General features: G+C 45.3%; 1 protein-coding gene across 1 annotated transcript in view; it reads left to right on the plus strand.

The window, feature by feature from the left end:
* LOC138539396 (uricase-like) overlaps nucleotides 1–19,270 on the plus strand; it is a 266,075-nt gene that overhangs the window by 238,542 nt on the left and 8,263 nt on the right. The gene's annotated exons all lie outside the window — the stretch shown is intronic.

Genomic DNA, 19,270 nt, shown 5'->3' on the forward strand with positions numbered 1-19,270 from the left:
GTCATCCTGTTGCTGCCTGGTGAACTGAGTGCGCTTCCGCTTTATGATCCCGAGCTGCCAGAGAAGTTTACGACACGATTGCGCCTGTTGTAGTTTGTTTGTTGTTGCTGCTGCAAATCGCTGTAATAGGTGTCTTTTAGGTACGGTATGTTCTCCCTTCTGCATAGTTCATGAGATCGTCCCTGAATTTTTGTACCTTGTGATCGACGGTGAGTTGTATGAACTTCGTCACTTCCTCTTCCAGTTTTTCTAGTTTCTTTTTTGCGTCTTGGATGGTCGTATCTTCTAGGAATTTTTTCTCAAGGTTGGCCAGGTCTTCTCCTTGTTTCTTGCATTCTTCTTGGGCAGTGTCGATGATAAGGATAACCCAGTCCCTGCTGCATTTTTTCCCAACTCCACTAAAGTTTGTCTTGAATTTGGGGTTGTCGGTGAATACCCGGGGGATATTTTCCACTTGTAGTCCTTCCGGTATGATCCCGGCCTTGAGGTATTCAAGCATGAAGGTCCCATACATCTCCGTGTGTATGAGCTTCTTCCTTTTTTGATGAATAATGTCTAATTCGTCTTTGTTTGCACCTTGTGCAATAGCACCACCCTCTGATCCTATGGCGGATGTCGTGCCCAGTAGCTTCTCAAAATACTCGTCCGTGTAGGACACAATGTTTACTTTGTCAATATTTGATTGATGTCTGAGTATATAGGTTTAGTGTATTATCGTTAAAGTTAGATAGCCCTACAGCCGTGGGTTGTGCGAAAGCAAGAAAAAAATAAGGGCACCTGGCGAGGTCCTGATATACCCAGGCGGGTACATATGTAGAAATCAGAAAAAATCAGGCTGGGAGATCCTACAAGCAATGTGCGGTTCTGAAATGACAATGGACAAGTGTGATTCAAAACAAAGGAAATACCTAGTGTGTATCAACCTCTGTGGTGTTGAGGTCAAAGCTCCACAATAGGGCAAAGACACAAATGACAATAGTGTGTACCTATAATTTGACCAAAGTGCACCCAGGACAGGGGATGGTCCAGGGCGTAGTTAACACAGAGTGGACACAACAATATCTACATAACATACACAAGAAGGGGTTTTTTGTACAGTTGTGTCACAGGGGATTGACACGGGTGTGTTTCGGCCAAGGAGTGCTGGATTGTAGCCTGTCTGGATAATGGCCTTCTTCACGATGGGCACCGGTTTGTGGTGCTGTCCGCAATATCTGTAGAAGAGATAAGGCTTGTAAGGATCTCGGGGTAATTGAATGATTTATAGATTAGTGACTAATGGCTTAGTGTTGCCGTGGGGATACATCGCTTGGTGTATCAAAATCCAGTTTACCTGCTGCTTTGTTGGCAGTGGTGATGCTGTATGTGGGACAATCCTTGATTGATTGCCGGATTGTTGGTGCAATGATGCACATTGGGGTAAGCCGTCAGTTCCTGATGTCTGTTCAAGGATCCAAAGGGCTTGAAGAGGGCCTGAAAAGGTCCCTATTCTATGGAAAGAGGTGGACCATAAGGTGCCAGTCTGGTCGCAACATGATTGAATGGCTCGAATGGTGGAGTGGTGACCCTACTCGGTATTAGTTGTTGGATGGGAGAGCCCATATGGGGGTGGGTTGACCCGTGCAACAGAAAGGCACTGTGGCCTGGAAGGTCGAGGCTAGGTGATGGAGGACGCTACCTGTGACTTGGTGATGCCGGTGTTCTCTGGGCGGTAGAGTCTAAGTGCTAAAGGAAGATATTTATAACTTAGTTGTGCCCGGTGTATAGGAACCGGACCTGACTCTTCCTGAAGAGGGTGGAGATCCCATGTGTAGGGGAGGCCCCATAACGTGCTGTCGTGTGACTAAGTGCCAGGCTAAGGCTATTTTGTGGGGAGGGTTCCCAAGGACTGGAGTCACTATACTCTGTGAGAAGGTGCCCGAGGTGGAATAAAGTGCATGGCCGGTACCGTTGCAACGTGATCTCAAAATGCTTACCGTGCTCGCACTGGTGCGTGTGTCACCGGGGGCTCTGCAGGATTAATGAACACAGATCCTGCATCAGAAACCAAGTACAAGACAAACCATTGGTCGAACACTTCAGCAGGAAAGGCCATACGCACAAATAGTTCACCTGGACTGTACTACAACAACTACAGCCACAGAAACGCGGAGGCGACATGAACTAGGCCCTCAATAAAGCGAGATCTCTTGCATCCGAGAAGCCAACGCCAGGCAGCGGGTCATCAGCTACAGAATGGTGGGGAGTAGCGAGCAGTTCAACCGCAGCAGCGCACATGAGAGGGAATGGCCTCGGAAGCCCGGCCTAGATGGAAAGCAACGCAAGACGGCAGATAACCCCGACAAAGGAAGAACCCCCCCCATGTATGAGACAGCGGAGGACCGGGAGAACGAGTCAGGCAATCTCCGGGCGAGGCCAACAGAGCTGGAAGAAGGAGCCTCTTTCTGCCATGGAGACCCTCCCATTAATTTCAGAGGAAGAAAAATGTCACCTGGACAGGGACATCTCACTAGAAGAGGTAAACAAAGCAATTCAGGACCTCCCCAAAAATAAAGCCCCAGGCCCAGACGGGTACAATGCTCTGTTCTATAAGACATATAAAGATATTCTGGCCCCCGTCCTCACAGACCTCTTCAACACATTTAAGGAGAGGGGGAACGTCACCCAAACCATGAATGAAGCAAAGGTATTGGTATTCCACAAAAAGGGGAAGGATGATCAACTCCCAAGCGTGTACCGCCCGATAGCACTAATCAACCTGGATGCAAAATTATACACTAAGATACTAGGCAGAAGGCTGGCACAACTCCCCCCGAAGCTGATCCATTTAGATCAATCAGGGTTTGTCCCAAACAGACAAACACATGATAACGTTAGAAGGGTCCTACATTTAGTGGAAAAAATTGGGATCACTCAATCCCCTGCGGCCATGGTCGCCATAGACGCGGAAAAGCGTTTGACCGGGTGGAGTGGTCGTTCCTCTTCTTAAAACTGAAGAAAATGGGCATAGGCAAAGCTTTCATAGCTATGGTCCGCGCTAACTACAACTCCCCGACGATAAGGCTTGCCACTGGGGGTTATCCGAAAAAGTACAAATAGAGAGAGGCACCAAGCAAGGATGCTGGCTATCCCCCCTACTATATGCAATTTACCTAGAACCCTACTGACAAAAAATAGAGAAACACCAGAGGTCAGAGGCATAGAAATGCCAGGACGGGCCAATAAAGTAATAGCATACGCGGATGATATGTTAGTGCCGCTAGGAGACCCGGAAAGATCACTCTCGCATCTCATGCGCGAAATAGAAACATTTGGCGAGTTATCAGGGCTTAAAATTAACAGGCAAAAAACAGAGATCCTGGTACTGGCAGGGAACAAGGGAAATATCCAAGCAGTAGCGACAGACCTCCAACTGAAAATAGCGAACAAAGGGGTTAAACGCCTGGGAATCACAGAAGAGTTATATGCCCATAACTACCCTCAGTTCCTAGATAAAATCAAAATGAACCTACTGAATAGGAACCAATTAACAACATCATAGTGGGGTAGAATAACGGAGGTGAAAATGTCTATACTTCCAAAACTAATGTATTTGTTCCAGGCCCTCCCGATTAGAATTCCCCCAGCCTTCTTTAAGTCCCTCACGAAGATGGTGTCAGCGTACATATGGCAGAATAAAACCCCTAGGATATCAAGCGCGGTCCTGACAGCCCATAGAAAAAAGGGGGGGTGTGCCCTCCCACACTTCAGGAAATACTACAAAGCCGCACAGCTATGGGTCCTGAAAGAATGGATATCGGAAAATGCAGAGAAAATTTGGGAAGCAAAGGATAGGGCGGTGGCGACAACACCCACCAGACACCTCCTATGGATCAGCAAACAACACAGACACCCTAATGTCCATATAAGTGAAATAATGAAATTGACCATGAGCGTATGGGACAAAGCCACACAGAATGGGACCCTAACAAAGGAACCATCCCCCTTTATAGCACTACTTAAAAACCCGGAATTCCCTCCAGGAATGGAAAAGGGGGCATTTCGGAAATGGGATTAGGCGGGGTGTAAAATGGTAGATTTGTTTCAAGACCAGCAGATCAAAACATTTGCGAAATGCGAGACACAGCTGAGTCTGTCCACCAGAGACAGATACAAATATGAACAACTACACCATTGGTTGAGTATGCAGCACATACAAACCGCGGTGACAAGAGCTTTAACCCCGTTTGAAACGTACATAATGACTCACACAGGTACTCGCAAGTTCGTCTCCAATACATATAAATACCTAAACGCACAAGCAGAAACAGTAAAGTGGCAATACATAAAAAGGTGGGAGAAAACACTCAAAACCCTACTCCCCATGGACAGGTGGGAATATATATGGGGCACAATACCGAAGCTCACTAAAGCCATTCAAACCAGGGAAATGGGGATGAAAATGATGATGCAATGGCACTACACGCCAGACCCGTGCTTGCCTCCAAACTTTGGAATTCACTTCCACTCGAGCTGAGATCAGAACCTTCCTTTCACAGATTTAGACACAACACCAAAATTTGGCTTCTATCCAAAGAAACGTAAACTGCCTAGCCCTACCTTACTAGCATGCACCAAGACTGTAAATTTGTAAATATGTAATCGGTTTGTACATTTCTGTTGTATTATTCTTGTTGTATTCATCGCAAGCGCCTGGATGCCCTAGGGCCAGGCGGCGCTATACAAATAATAAACTAAACTAAACTAAACTGACTACACTCAATGTATAGCACTACCCCAGATAGATGCTGGAGAGAATGTGGAGGTCGAGGAGACTGGCGACATGTCTGGTGGGACTGCCCGAGCCTAAGTTCATTCTGGGGAGAGGTGACAACTCAAATGCAGGGAATGTTCCCAACGGCGAAGGACATAGGGGAAGAAGTGTGGCTAGGGGGCCTCTGGGACCCCAGGGACAAACGGTGGAACGTGACTCAGAAAAGGAACTTTATGGGTCTACTGATAGGGGCATGGATGGAAATAGCTTATAGGTGGAAACCAAAAAGCCCCCCACTCGCAGTGGATTGGATGAGAAGAGTATGGATGGTCATACCTAGCGATGGAGCGAATAGCTTGCTCTATCCAGGGGGAACATCAAAAGTTCAGAACGTACTGGGGTATAGCCCTGGGGTACCTCCAGACGGACTACAATGAACAATGGTACCCACATAAAATAAGGATACTGGACCTCTTCAACTGAAGCAGCTAAGTTGAATCAGCAAATTCCCGAAAGAAAGAAAATGGACTGAACTTTTCCAGAGGGGAGGGGGGGAATTAAATTTATACAATGTTACGTTTGGAAAATTAATAAAAACACGGTTAAAAAAAAAAAGAACTAGTACTCTTGCATTGCCTGCAGACTTTCCTAACACGATTGGAGCAAAGAGAGTGGGCGGCATTGGCTACCTCCTTTTTCGAACTGAAAACTGACAACTTCTTACATTAGAAAGAGAAAAGAACAAGAAACCAACTGAGCAATACAATGAAGCTTAACTGTCAAACTAAAAACGCCATCAATTGGTTGGAGGGGCAGTGAGCCTGTCGGATCTCACTCAATTCACCCTCTGGGAGGCACATCGGGTAGCAGCCAACAAATTACAACAATATATTTTTGCCACTGTTTGTGAAGACAATGGGCCTCATTACACGGTAGGCGGTAAGGGTTTACCGGTACCGGTATTTTACCGGTACCGGTAAATCTTTACCGCCTTACTACGAGGTCCCTTTGCGGGTTGGGGAATTTAACGCCTGCTTTTTGCAGGCGTTAAAAACCAACCCGCAAAGGGACCCAGGTAGCTAATTACGGTACCGCAATTTGCGGTACCGTAGTTAGCGCCTTCCCCATTCCCAGTATGCCCTATGGGGCAAAAATGGGAATGGGGAAGGGCAATGGTGGAAGGGGGAATTACCGCCCCGCCAACCTTGGAATGGGGTGGTAATTCCCCTTTCCACCAAGGCGGTACCGGTAAATTACCGGCATGAACCATGGCGCTAATAGCGCCATGGTTTACGGCCCAATGTTTTTTGAACTGGTAATAGTGCCAAATTACTGTTGCATACAGTTCTACTATTGGGATATCAGAGGGAGGAAAAAGAGTAGATTCAGGGGTTCATTTAGAGTTTGGCGGTGGCCAAAATCTGCTGGTTTTCCGCTGGCAGAAAGAACCCTAATAAAGTTAGCATTCTGCCAGCTTTACAACAAATTTCTGCCGGCAGAAAGCTGCCGGAAACTCATTTGCTCACTCAGATGGCTACTATTGGGGAATATAAAACACAAGGGAGCTCATGTTCATGAGAGCCCTAATGTGAGTGGAAGGCGTATAAGCCTTGTGTAAGGCTTTAACGCCTTCCATTCACACCACGTCACATCTGCGATGCTCCCTTCCTCTCTGCCATACAAATGCTCCAGCATCTGCACCGGCACAGATTTTCATGTCGGCACAAATGCTGGTGATCCCTTGCACGCATGGCAGGGAGCCTGTACAATTACAATTAACCCCTCCCCGGCATGCTCACGTATTTGTGAAAACTGCTTACCAGGCGTGACATGGCAAGCAGCGCTCACAGTGAAAAGTAAATGTTTACTCACTTTGCACTGCATAGTGCAAATGATGACATTTTGGCAGCAGGCACCCGCTTACGTTCAAATGTTTACGTAACAGGTCCCCGCCATCAAATTACTCAGTTCAAGAAAATGAGCACCAATTTATGTGCTTCATTGATTCAAATATAGTTCTTTTTCACATGTTAGGTTGTCATATAAAAAACTAAAATGGTGTCACAGCATGCGTTCAACAATCCCTAAATTGCCAGAGAAACCCGAGCCAAATAGATGTAGATATATAGAAAAGATGACTTAAGGCATTAATGATGGGACAACTAGTGTAATGGCTTTTCTTTGAGTGAGCACAGCAACTCTTTTCATAAACATAGAACACATCACCAGTTTCTGTGATGAAAAGCACACGTTTGGCTTTAGGTATAGATGTTTTCCGGCATATATATCTCGCGAGATTGGCCAGACTAAATATCTGTAAAGCATGTTCAAAGTTTCTGAGAATAAGAGCAGGTCTGCGATGAAAGGTAACATTTTTTTATTTGTATTTATTGGATATTTATAATGCGCCTAGACACAATGGGGGTCATTACGACCCCGGCGTTAAGGGTTTAACGGCACCGTAAAAGGCGTCGGTGCCGTTAAACTCTTAACGCCTGATTACAAGGTCCCTTTGCGGGACCCGACCTTAACGGCTGGTTTTACCAGCTGTTAAAGTAGCGTGCCGCAAAGGGACCTCGCTACTGGTTAAATGGAGAAATACCGCCCGCCAACCTTGGAATGGGGCAGTATTTCCCCATTCCACCATGGCGGACTCATTACAACACCGGCACCAACCATGGTGCTAATAGCGCCATGCTTTAGCGCCGGGGTTGTAATGATGGCCAATGTGTTTCAGGGCGCAACAAGCCAGGAGGGTTGGGGGAGGGGAAGTAAAAAGGGATGAAGAAAAAATAAAAACGGTCCTACTAGGCCTTGTGAATTTCGGATCGTGCAAGTAATAAGAAGTGGGGGAGAGGGGAGAGGCGGAAGTGCCAGTAGTCATGGCGGAAGGGCCAGTAGGTTAAGAGTGCCAGGGGAGGCCAGGTGGACAGCACTAGGGGAATACAGAGTGCGCAGGGGAAGAAGGCCCACATGCTAAGTGCGAAGGACGGGATGGAAGGGCTCAAGGGGTGCAGGCTCAGCCAGGCTAGTGCACAGGAGGGAGACCATAGGGCAAGTGCAAGTTGGGGGGGGTCAGGGGAGACCAAGTGCAGGGGTAGACTGGTCGAGGAGGTCCTGGTGCCCTATATACTCTGAAGGAACCAGGCAGCCAGTCAAGAAGAAGAGGGGGACATTAGCAGGGGAGGGGGAGAGGGAAGGAGGAAGAGACAAGGAGGGTCTGGAGAAGCTTCCAGAACTGAAGGAGAACCAGCTCAAGTCTGAGACCAGACTTGAGAGTCCATTCCCGAGAGAAGCATTTACGGAGGAAAGGGATCTACCCCCCACTCTCTGTTTGGAAAAACATATGATCAGCAGAGAGTTGGAGCTAGAGGACCGAAGGGCTCTAGCAGGGAGGTATTTAGGGAGAAAGAGTTGGATGTAGTGGGGTCCCAGACCCCTGAAAGCCTTGTGGATGATGCAGAGGGTCCTGAACGTAATCCTCGCAGCAACCAGGTGCCAGTGGAGAGATTTTAGGGCTGGGGAGATCCAGTCCTTGGGCTTGAGGCCAAGGATAAGTCTGGCAGTCCGATTCTGGATTAGTAGAAGGGGGTCAAGGGAGGCAGGGCTGTCATAAGATGTGTTGAGGCCTGGGGTAAAACATTTGGTGAGGCACCCTTTTGATTTTACGCACTGGGCCAGAGGCGGCACCTTCGCAAACAGGGGACTCGAGAAATCTCCCCTTGAGTTTGTGGGGAGGAACCCAAATATGGTTTATTACTACAAATGCAAATCAACTACAGCAAAGAGCAATGTTAGATTTCCCTACTGAAGGTCTATGCCAGATTAACCTTTCTATCATATGTATAAATATATATAGGATGGCATGATGACATTTGGTGCATGACGCCAGCATTAAGGAGGACCCTGCCCTATGTGCGCATTTAAACACACATCATACACAGTGACAGATAGATGATGTACAGTGGAGGCTGGTGAATTCCTGAATTGAAGAGACTTAAATGCGCCCAAACCAAAAAAGGGTTGTTGAGGGGGTTTCTCACTACCAAGAAAATGTTTGAAACAATCGGTTACAATTAAACATGTTACAGCACTTTCTTTGTAAAATTGGGTACAAATCCATACAGTTTGCAATTGGTTTTGTATAGAAGCACATGGAAAAACCTATAGTTGCAAGTCACCCACCGTGCACAGGACCATTTTCCAATACATTTCATGCCTCTGTTGCACACAACATATGCTACTATAAAAATATATTCATGCTGGTTGTTCCCATGTGGTTCATGCCGGCTGCACCACTATATGCCATTATTATCATGTACGTCCCAGCCAGTAAACATGCCATGCCACAGAAAGTATGTTCAGGCTGACTGTGCACCATAAGGGTTATTACTGGCTGGATTGGCCTAAATTCAATGTGGCCCAATTTGGCCAAGTAGTATGTTTGCTTTAACCTTGATGTATAGTCCTGTTCAACATGGGTAAAGCAAAACACGCATTGGCAATGCTAACAGTTTGGGCTTTCAAGTAGGCATGGTAAAGGCACTGCTGTATTGGTATTAACTGGCCGTTGATGGTAGCAGGTGCAAATTGGTTTGAGTACCTGAGCATCTAATAGCAGTTCCTGGCAAATGCCTAATACTTATGCACAAGCCAAATCAGTTGGCTTTGCCAATGTTTGTTTTTAACAGGGCTTTGGTGAAAGACACGCATGGTGCAACACCATTGAGCAGATCAGGCTCTAGCCCCCTCCCGAAATGTTGGGTTTTGTTGACTCGACCTGGCTGCATGGGCAGAGCCGGCCCTTGGCTAGGGAGGAGTGAAGCCTTCCCACTTTGAGGCAGAAGGTGTGTTGCCAGCCAATAGCTCTCGTTATGGAGCGGCAGCAGCATCAAACATGCAGAGTACAAAAGCCTATGCATGCGATATTAGCAGACTAACTTTGATAAAGCCAAATTCTTAAATTCTGGTCTCAGCTTTTAGATGGCCCACCTCTCCAGAGATTAACATAGCATCATGAAAGTAAAGAGCCTCTGAAATGGGGTGAACGGTACGACTGGTGGCCAAAGGGAAGGTGAAATAGCTATTCAGCTTCCTAGCTGGCCTCAGAGTATTGAGAGGGAAGGGGGAGCAGGGCTGGTTGAAGATGTGTCAGGGATGGTGGGGGCCCATTTCTTTGCGATGTTTGTTGGTCACCCCTGGCTTTACAGATTAGAAGAATAGGCCAAGGCACCTGTTAAGTGCTTAAATCAATAATGAAGTCAAAATAATACAGTGAGGTGGTTAAAAGCTACAGATTACCAATAGGTGTCAGTGTCATAAGACTGACAACATAGGGGCAGCTGCTTGGGGGCCCATTTCAACTGCAAAAGCTGAAAGACCCAGACGCCATCCCTCAGTGGGGAGACCGACAGCGCAATGGGTTAGGGGAATATAATCAATTGTCTGGTTGGAAACAATAAATAATACATTACTTAAGGGAATAGGCAGGGGATTGCAGACCCAAGGAAGAAAAAAGGCTGGTATGCCTACAAGGTTTTTCAACAATGGTGGTGGTCCTGGTGGGCTGTGAGTGCATGTCGCGATGATTGCGCCCTTCAATCTGGGAAAGGAGAATTAGTAGCCAGTGGGAATCCCCTGAGGCATGGTAATTTCCACTGATGGAAGACTGGACCATTCATCTGTGGGTTTAAAAGGGGCAACACGAACAGGAAGTTCATTAGCATCATCCCAATAATGTATGATTGAGTATAGGATAATAGAAATACATCTAAATAACACTATTCTAACAGCATCCATAGATGGTTGCAAGATTATATATACAACTTCCCATTGTAATGTGTGCATGAGTTCTTCATAATTACAGTACCTGGCAGGATAGCATACCAGGTTGGCTGTGACCAACAAAGCAGTAGTAAAACAAAAAAAAAACACAATTAAAAGCTCAGAGAAGGCAAAAGCATGGGACTCACTCACATATGAAGAGAGAGCCAACGCATTCTTCCTAGTCACAGTACCTGGCTGGACGATGTACCGGGTTGGCTGTGAAATCAAGGAGAAGGCAAGAAGAATTTTCTTAGTCACAGTATTTGGGAGAGACAGGCGCCAGGTTGACTGTGAAATTCACTGGGGAGAAACCAAGGGGAAGGGAAGAAAAGCCCTTTGTAACTGAAGCTACGATTCAGGTATGATCCTAGTGCTCAAGTGACTGCATATGATTGACCACCATACACGGCTTTCCACCATGACTCTGCGTTCAAACCATGAACTTTGTTCAGCTTTTCCAACAGAATGGTAGTTCTCTCCTTACTCAGGTGTTGTAAGGTTTCAGTTTTCTGGTGGCAGAAACATTTGTTATCCCTTGTCAAGCTATATTTGGATAACAATTTGTTAGTCCTTAAGATGTTTAGCCGAAATCAGGTCTTGAAACTTTGGGCATAGGAATTTTTTAAGGTAGTCAGCAGTAATAGAAGGCTGTCTAGTCAAAACCGCAGACAGGTATGCCATTTCGATTCAGATCATTTTGCTTCTGATTCTGCCCAGTCTGCCCAGTCTGCAGTTAGCAAGGCTTCCTTCACCTTTTTTGCTTTTTTGGGTGTTCATACAAGAAATCAGTGGAAAAGCCCAGATTGTCCAATAAGGTTACACACAAGTCTCTCCACTTGTTCATTGGCCAAAAGGTCATTCCATCTTCTTTAATTTTAATTATTTGATATTGGGATGGACAATCACCTCCTGCGACCTTTCTAAAGGTCGACAGAGCTCGCCACTCACATCTTATAATTCCTATAGGTACTGTATTTGGAAGCTGCAGGACTCACCACCAGTATTTACTTTCCAATTGATCCCAGAATGTTTTGGGGAAGTTCAAGCCTGCTTCACCAGCATATGTCAAGAAGGGGGCTACTTTTTGGATGTAGTACGTAATCACAGGTTGTAAGGAAAACTTTCCAAATGTTTTCCTTATTATGAGGCCTTGCGCTGTAAGTTGTTTAATTTTCTGCAGGAGACTTATCTTCCACGGGGAGTCTCCGCTGTCTGCGCTGATCGTAATTCTCAGGTATCTCGTTGCTTTTATTACACTAAGCGTGGCCAGACCAAGGGCCCAAATGAAAGATCTTTTTGCTCTAGCTCTTGGTTTGTTGAGGATTAGTATCTCAGATTTTATTATATTGATCTTTAATCCGTTTCCTGTTATGTAGGCCTGGAGTGCATCTAACTTCTTCTGCAGGCCCAATTGGGTACGATCTAACTAAACTAGGTCATCGGCGTAAAGTGGATGACCCACAGTTGTTCCATTTATTTTTGGGGAACATGATCTTGGCAGTTCTAGTACTTCTGCTATGTCACTAATGAAAGAGTTATAGAGAATCGCTGCAAGGGGGCAACCTTGTTTTAGGCCTCTGCAGTTTTCAATTTCTTTGGATAACTTTCCTTTATGATCCAGGTGAATCTGCAGAGTTGTTTCGGTATGCAGGGCTTTAATGGCTTCCAAAAGTGCAGCAGGGCAGGTTTTATTTTTCAGTTTTGTCCATAAATTCCAATGGTCCACGCTGTCAAAAAGCGGCCTCCATGTCAATGCATGCCATGTAAACGTGTTCATTGGCTTCAATGTCTTTCTTTTTAGAAAGCTAATTAATAAGAGGTTCAGTCCACAATCTACATTATTTATGAATCCCGTCTGCTGTGGGTCAAAATTTGCTGTTTCGCTTTTCCATCCTTTAGTCTTTTAAGAAAAATGCCAGTGAAAACTTTGCCTAGGACATCAAGTAACATGATTGGGCAGTAGTTTGCGGGATCGCCTCTGTCCCCTTTCTTATAAATCAGCACAACTACTGCCTTGGTCGGGATTATTTTTTGTTGTTTTATTCTGTCGAACAATTCGACACAAAAAAATCCGTCCATAGGTCAAGTGCTAATTTAATGATGGCTTTAGATAGCCTGTCGGGGCCCGGGGCTCTTGAAGTACTTGATTTAGCAATAATTGCTCTTATTTCTTCTTTATAGGTTTTTATAGTCCATGGGATGTTATTTGCAGGCCTCTCTTCTGAAGGAGTTATTTCAGGATTAGTAGATCCATATAAAGACCTGAAATGGGTCACCCAGTTATCTTCTAAAACGGAATTTAATTGCCACGCTCTTGTGTCAGAGTCATTTCCATTTAACAGAGTTCATATTTGACTCACGTTTTTATTAAACATTGCCTGCAGCATTTGTTCACCATCCGTTTGGTACATGTGCATGTAATGGAACTTTATCCACTGGCTGTACCTCTGTTTTAGTTCTTTCTTTTTGGTCAATCTGGAGATTGGAGGAAGTGACTTTAGTTTTCTCAAGTCTTTTGATAGTTGACATTTTGTGTCTCTCATTTCCTTATCAAACCAGTGTTTTTGGGTTATTCTTCCTCTTTCTACAGTGTTAGAGGTGTTTTTAAAGTACATTAGGCAGGATTGGTACTCCACGCTTTCTTCTTGGCTGGCACTCCAGTCAGCTAAACACACTGCTAAAGCGGGTGTAGATCTTATATCAATCTTCAAATGAGTCCCACTGGGGTCAATCAGGAGTTTACAATCCCACCAAGTTCTCATTGTATTTACTGGATGGATGTAGTATGGCCATGCATAGGACAGTATTATGAGGCAGTGGTCACTCAATTCACTGCGCATGACTTTTAGAGACTATACGTTTAAAAAAGTGGCTTTATCTACAAAAAAGTATGATGGGATCCATTGCTTGAAAAAGATGGAGGAAACCTCTGGAATTCCAGGAGCCAAAACGCCATACTCTGGGGGGCTCCGGGCAGTCGGTCTATTGTTTAACCAGCATAGGCGGAGTTTGGGCCAACCAATCCCAGGATTCGTCCTTAGATGATGTACCCTTAATACCGGTTCCGTAAGGCAGGCTAGGTTCATCTGTTTTCAGACCACTAATAGTTTTTCTGAAGGCGCGTGGGCCAGAAAAAGGCTTTGGCGAGTATCTAGTTGGTTTGTCCAACTCTTCTTCTGATAGAGACGTTTGTTTTTTAAGGTTGCGACTAAAGTGCAACTCCTCGTCTTTTGGCCGCTCCTTAGCTTTCCATGAGCCCTTCTCTTCTCATATATTGAAGCCAAGGCTTGGCTGTCGTCCGTTGCGTTGATGAGCATGGAGGTTAATGCCCTTGCGGTCATATAAAGACACACTCTGTCATTCTCCTCTTTGTTTAGAAAGTCAACAATCTTTATATCTTTGGGTTCAATCACCCGCAACCCTGGAATGGTATGGAGAAGAGCCATTATGTTTGCTCGGTTTAAAATCAGTCCATCGTCTGTCTTTAGTACTCTTTCCAAATACACTTTAGACGTAGGGTATTTTTCCTTGGTCAAATCTATTGGTCTCCTCTCATGTTTTTTAGTACTTGAGGGCAGGAATTTCATGTGTTTGTTCATGGTATCTTGGGTTCTCAGACATGATCGTCTATTTTGTTTTGATCTCTCGACCACCATTTCCATCATGTTTGCTTGTTTAGATTGCTTTACAGCTGCTTTTGATCTTGAATCAAGGTACTCTTTTTTCCTTTAAGGTTTTAAAACGGTCCGGTTTTTTATTTTTTGGTGGTAGGGAATCGGCAGCTTCTTCGTCCGTTGAACAGATGATGACGTCTGACTCTATCTCATAATCTGACTTATTTCCATCAGAGGTGGACAGCTGCATTTGTACCACCTCTAAGGAGATCAGATGTTTTTTCTTTTTCTTTTTCCATGGGCAGTTTTCATTGAGTTTTATCAACAGTCTGTTGAGCTACATCCCGGTTTACGGTAATTTCTACTACTTCTTGGAGTGCAGTTGAAAGCCATGGTGCCATTTTCTCAGCACCTGTTTTGTTTCTCCATTTTGGGGGGGGCTTTAGATCTTGTCTGTGTTTTGGCCCTGAGTTAGTTTCTTAGGTGCTGGTTTTTGCACTCTCTGGTCTCTTTGCCCCTCTATGGTGAATAGGGGGAACTGATTTGTACTTCCTGTAGTACCAGCTTCTGGAAGGGTTAGAGAAGCAGCGGGCCCGGTGGCACTTAGGGTCGCTACACAGTGGATTCCTGGCTCTCGGCACACCAACATCGATGCACCTTCATTACATCTTCCAACAAGATCCTTTGGGACTAAAAAGCCTGCCACCGTTTTCTCCTGATGTAGTAGAACAGAGTTTATATCGGTTCTATTCTTAGGTTGATGTGGCACCACTGACTCCAGCAATTGTGCATTTAGATTGTCTGGTGTTGCCACGTTTTTTTCAGGCTCCTTTACAAAGTTTGTTGTCACAACTGCTGCTACTTCAGGGATTGTTTTTGAGGGGCTCAGGCCATAGGTTTCATCATTTGTATCGTGTTCCTAAAGCACAACAAAAAAGCTTCTTTATCCTCAATCGCATCTTCAATGAGATCGATCAAGGTTTTGAGTATGGCCCCATCTGTTTCCTTTTCTTTCGCTCTTTTTTCTAAAGCAGCCTCCATGTGAGCTTCTATAACAATTAGTGTAGATTGCATGAGTGCCAGTAGAGTAGATGTACTCTATAGTTGTTATTCAACACTTCATACAATTTGAGGAAGGGTGACAGGGTGATTGACACCATTGAGCCTATTGAGGCCTTTGTGTTGGCGCATTGATCAGCTAATTTATTATGACATTCCTTGCATTCATGTTTTTGAGGGGAAACCCTTTCCCCTGATCCGTTTCCAATGATTACTTTAGAGAGTCAGTGTCTTTGAGAGTCTGGGGTGTCTTCATTTCCTAGTTCCAGGACCTCTTCCAAGTGCCCTTCATGGGCACTAAGTATCCCAGTAGAACAAGTAGCAAGTCTTCTTTCCGAAAAAGCCCTGGAATTGTATTCTTCCACACTCCTTTCGTTGGTTTTACCCCATCCCTTAACTTTTTTTGAGGCGCACGACCCTCAATAAACGAGTCATTTTCCACTTCATCAATTTGTCATTTCTCACCTCGATGAAGGCACCAGTCCGCCTCTTCGTGGACTGATAATAGATCTAAACGACTAGCTCTTTGAGGGAGAAACTCTGAGAAATTACACTCTTTTCTAAAAGCTCTGAACAGTCACTGGGGTTCCATGTCTGTACTAGGACCAATGGGCAGGGGAGAATAGTTCCAAAGAGTACTATTACTATGAGGATCAGGTTTTTTACTTGCCCGGACTCTCTCCACCTCAAAAAGGTTTTTTTCTTGCTGTATAGTCGGTTCTGATACCATTCCTTGATGTGCATTGCCACACAGGCCACTATTCTCGGGAGCGATTTCTTCTGTGGGCCTCTCTGACTTGACAATGGCATTTGTGGCATTCCGCTGTCAGCTTTCTTCTGGTTTAGGCAACTACTCATTAATTCTACATCAGAGATGTCTAACCAGACGCTTTCTTGGGAGGACTGAATGCTATGCTCTTCAATGGTCACAGTTATGAGAAGCACTTCTTGCTTTACTTGTACGGCAGCTGCTTTGTCTATAAATGGCCATTTTAAAGATTTTCCCTCCCCCATCGATTTACTCCTGTTTTTTGTTAGTGGTCCAACTGTTCTTTTCGCAGGACTAGGTCTTTGGCATGTGTCTTGAAATTTCTCATGAGTGTTCTTCGAACACACTTTCTTACATTAGTCATTTGGGGCCAAGGTTTTCTCTCGTGGGCCTCCCGTTGTTACTGGAGCAGAGGGAATTATGGCGTTTGATCCTACACCTTGCAAACCCTCAACCGTGTTTAGGGTGGGTCGATTTAAAGTGGAAGGCAGTATTTAGTTTGTTGGGTCCTTTTCTTGCGTGCCGTTCCCGGACTCATTACTAAATAGGTCCTGCTAATCATCCGGCAGATGAGAATCTTTGCCAGCTGAGGGCAGACTTTCAGGGACATGGGGCTGAGAAACAAGGAGTTCCAGTTCACAAAAAGCTGCATCTTTGTTGGATGGCAGTTCTGATTCGAGCGAGGCAGCAATCTCCTTGGGTGGAGCAGCAAACACTGTTGTAGCAGCATTACTGGGGGGTGACAACACAAGAGCGGGGGGACAAAGCCAAAAGCAGTTCGCGCCTGGGCTCTAGGGATGGATTTTGAGGTAAAGGTCGGGACAAGTTCAGTATAGTACCTTTATCGGGCAATTGAGGGGTCACAGACGGCACTCAAGTTTGCAGCGCCTCCAAGGATTCTTCACATCGGGGGTCATCACTCTGAGCGCTACAAACCTGGCTTTGGGTTCGATTAATAGAGTTGACGTTGAAGGGGGCGGCAGACTCCATGCCCCCTGCTGTACCCTCAGCAAACACTCTTCCAACCCTCCACGACGCTCCACGTCAGGAGTGGATTTTTTTTTCTGTCCGCTCTGCCCACAGGAAATAGAGATAGAAAAATCACTGCTCCAGCAGCTCCGGCAGCTCCAGCAGGCACACGCTGCACAGGGGTTCGCCAAGGTATGGCAGCAGTTCCAATGCAGGAAAGGCAGCAGAAAGCAGGAATCAGCAGGAGTCAGGGCGCACAACCACACAGGGCCAACTCTCTGCCAACACATTGGTTTAAGTTCTTAGAGTGAGGGCTGGAAATGGGTGTTTATTTTTTTTTAATAACACATTTTATTAGTTTTGTTTAGACATACAACAACAGACTCTTGTAGGAGTCAACTCTCATTAACAGCCAGGAGACAATGGTTTCAAGCAGCCCCTCACAATACGTATAACGTAACATTCTCTACAGCAGCACTATCATTACACACCATGTACAATAATCAAGTCTTGGAGCTCATACAGCATCCTCCCATTTTTGGCCAGAACCTTCCAGTCTTCTCCGGGCATCCTTGTGCTCTGTATACTCTTTGCTCCATAGGTATGCACATATGAACATCCGTAATCCATTGTTCAACTTGTAGCGACACTTTGGATCCCCACAATTTTGCAATGTTCCTCTTAATCACTGCGGTAGCGGTTGAAAAGAGCAATCTTTCATATGGTGTCATTTCCTCATCACCCTCCACCCCCAGTAGCATCAATCTGGGATCTCTAGTGGAAATGTCTTTGACTTATGTCTTTGCACTATTCGGACAGCCTCCTAAGAATATTATTTGGAGGCAGGGAAACCTTCTCACTATCAGGGATCAGGAAGGTATTTCCCCAACCCTCATTTATTTAATAAATGTTTTTGATACAAATCATGGCACCCATGTGTCAGTCTCCTCCTTCCACACCCTTGCAGCCCATTTATTTCTCCCCTAGTCTCTGAGCAGCCATTAACGGCCAGGTTCTGTGTACAGGAAAGCAGAAAGGCAATATGGGCGCTTTTAAATAAGGGTGGGTTTTAGACCCTGGCTCATCCGGGGGCAAAGACCTTAGCGAGGCTTCCTAGGAATGTTTTGGGAAAGGTAGGCAGACCCCCCACCCCACCCCCCAGGCTGAGGCTGGGCACCTCTGGGTGTTAAGGGCAGCTGCACTATTCAAAGGCGGCTGTCAAGTGACATACTTCACTAGACACGTTAGCACTAATGGCTAAACCATTAAACATGGATGCAGCCATATTTTGTTGCGTCCATTTTAATTTAGGCAAACCCACAGGGCGTGCACATGTAAGGGGTAGGTACATTCCTCACTGTTCTTAGAGTGAAAGGATAGGGCATAGCACCTTCTTCTAATGATATGTAGACCTTTCTCCTTCCAGACTCAGACCTACTCCTTTGCGTTAACCACTATATGTGGTATAGTTATTTGAGATACATATGAACTGTGTGGTTTATGCTGTGTATGCAGGAGGCGTAAGTGTTCCTATACCTGCAAATATCTGCTTTGGCCTAGCTGAGTGATTCTTCCAAATGAAACCAGATACTCCAGCATAACACGCCCCATTAATAGACACAGATCCTGACCCATCACCAACCACTAATGAAGAATACTTTTAAAAGAGACACACCCTACCTAGATGTGTTTTGAACAATGATGGGCAGGGAGACAGTGGTAATGCATATAGGGATTAGAATAGGGATGGCCCCTTAATGTGTTAGTACACATGAGGTTGTGTGTACCTCCTTGGATGCCACCCCCCATCTACATTCCTATGTCAATAGGTTTTTCTCATAGGTGGTTCTAGGACACCACCTATGGGCCAAAACTAAAATGCTTGCTCTTTTAGTTCGATTTTCCATGTTTTGGAGTACATTCTGTATATTTATATGCTATTAATTCATACTATCACATTCTTTTGTACAATTACATTGTACGTATGGCATCACAATATATTCCTCTAGAATGTTGTTGTTTTTTATTGCCACCATATTTTTGTCTTCAAAATTCCATGGTCTGGACGAATTGTCTGAAAAATGCCTAGTTATTCTGGCACCAGCAATTTTACTGGACTGGGGAAACACAAGTTTGCCGGTGGAGGCCATGGGTCTACCTCCAGGCCTGACCTGCAGGTAAATCAGACCCCCACTGACAAATGAATGCCAGAATTACCGGCTCCAGTATTACCGGTGTCAGTAATGGAGTCCTACGGGACTCCATGGAATGGGGATTTAC

The sequence above is a fragment of the Ambystoma mexicanum genome, chromosome 1q (assembly GCF_040938575.1).
Source record: "Ambystoma mexicanum isolate Mex_15411 chromosome 1q, UKY_AmexF1_1, whole genome shotgun sequence".
Taxonomy (NCBI): Eukaryota; Metazoa; Chordata; class Amphibia; order Caudata; family Ambystomatidae; genus Ambystoma; species Ambystoma mexicanum.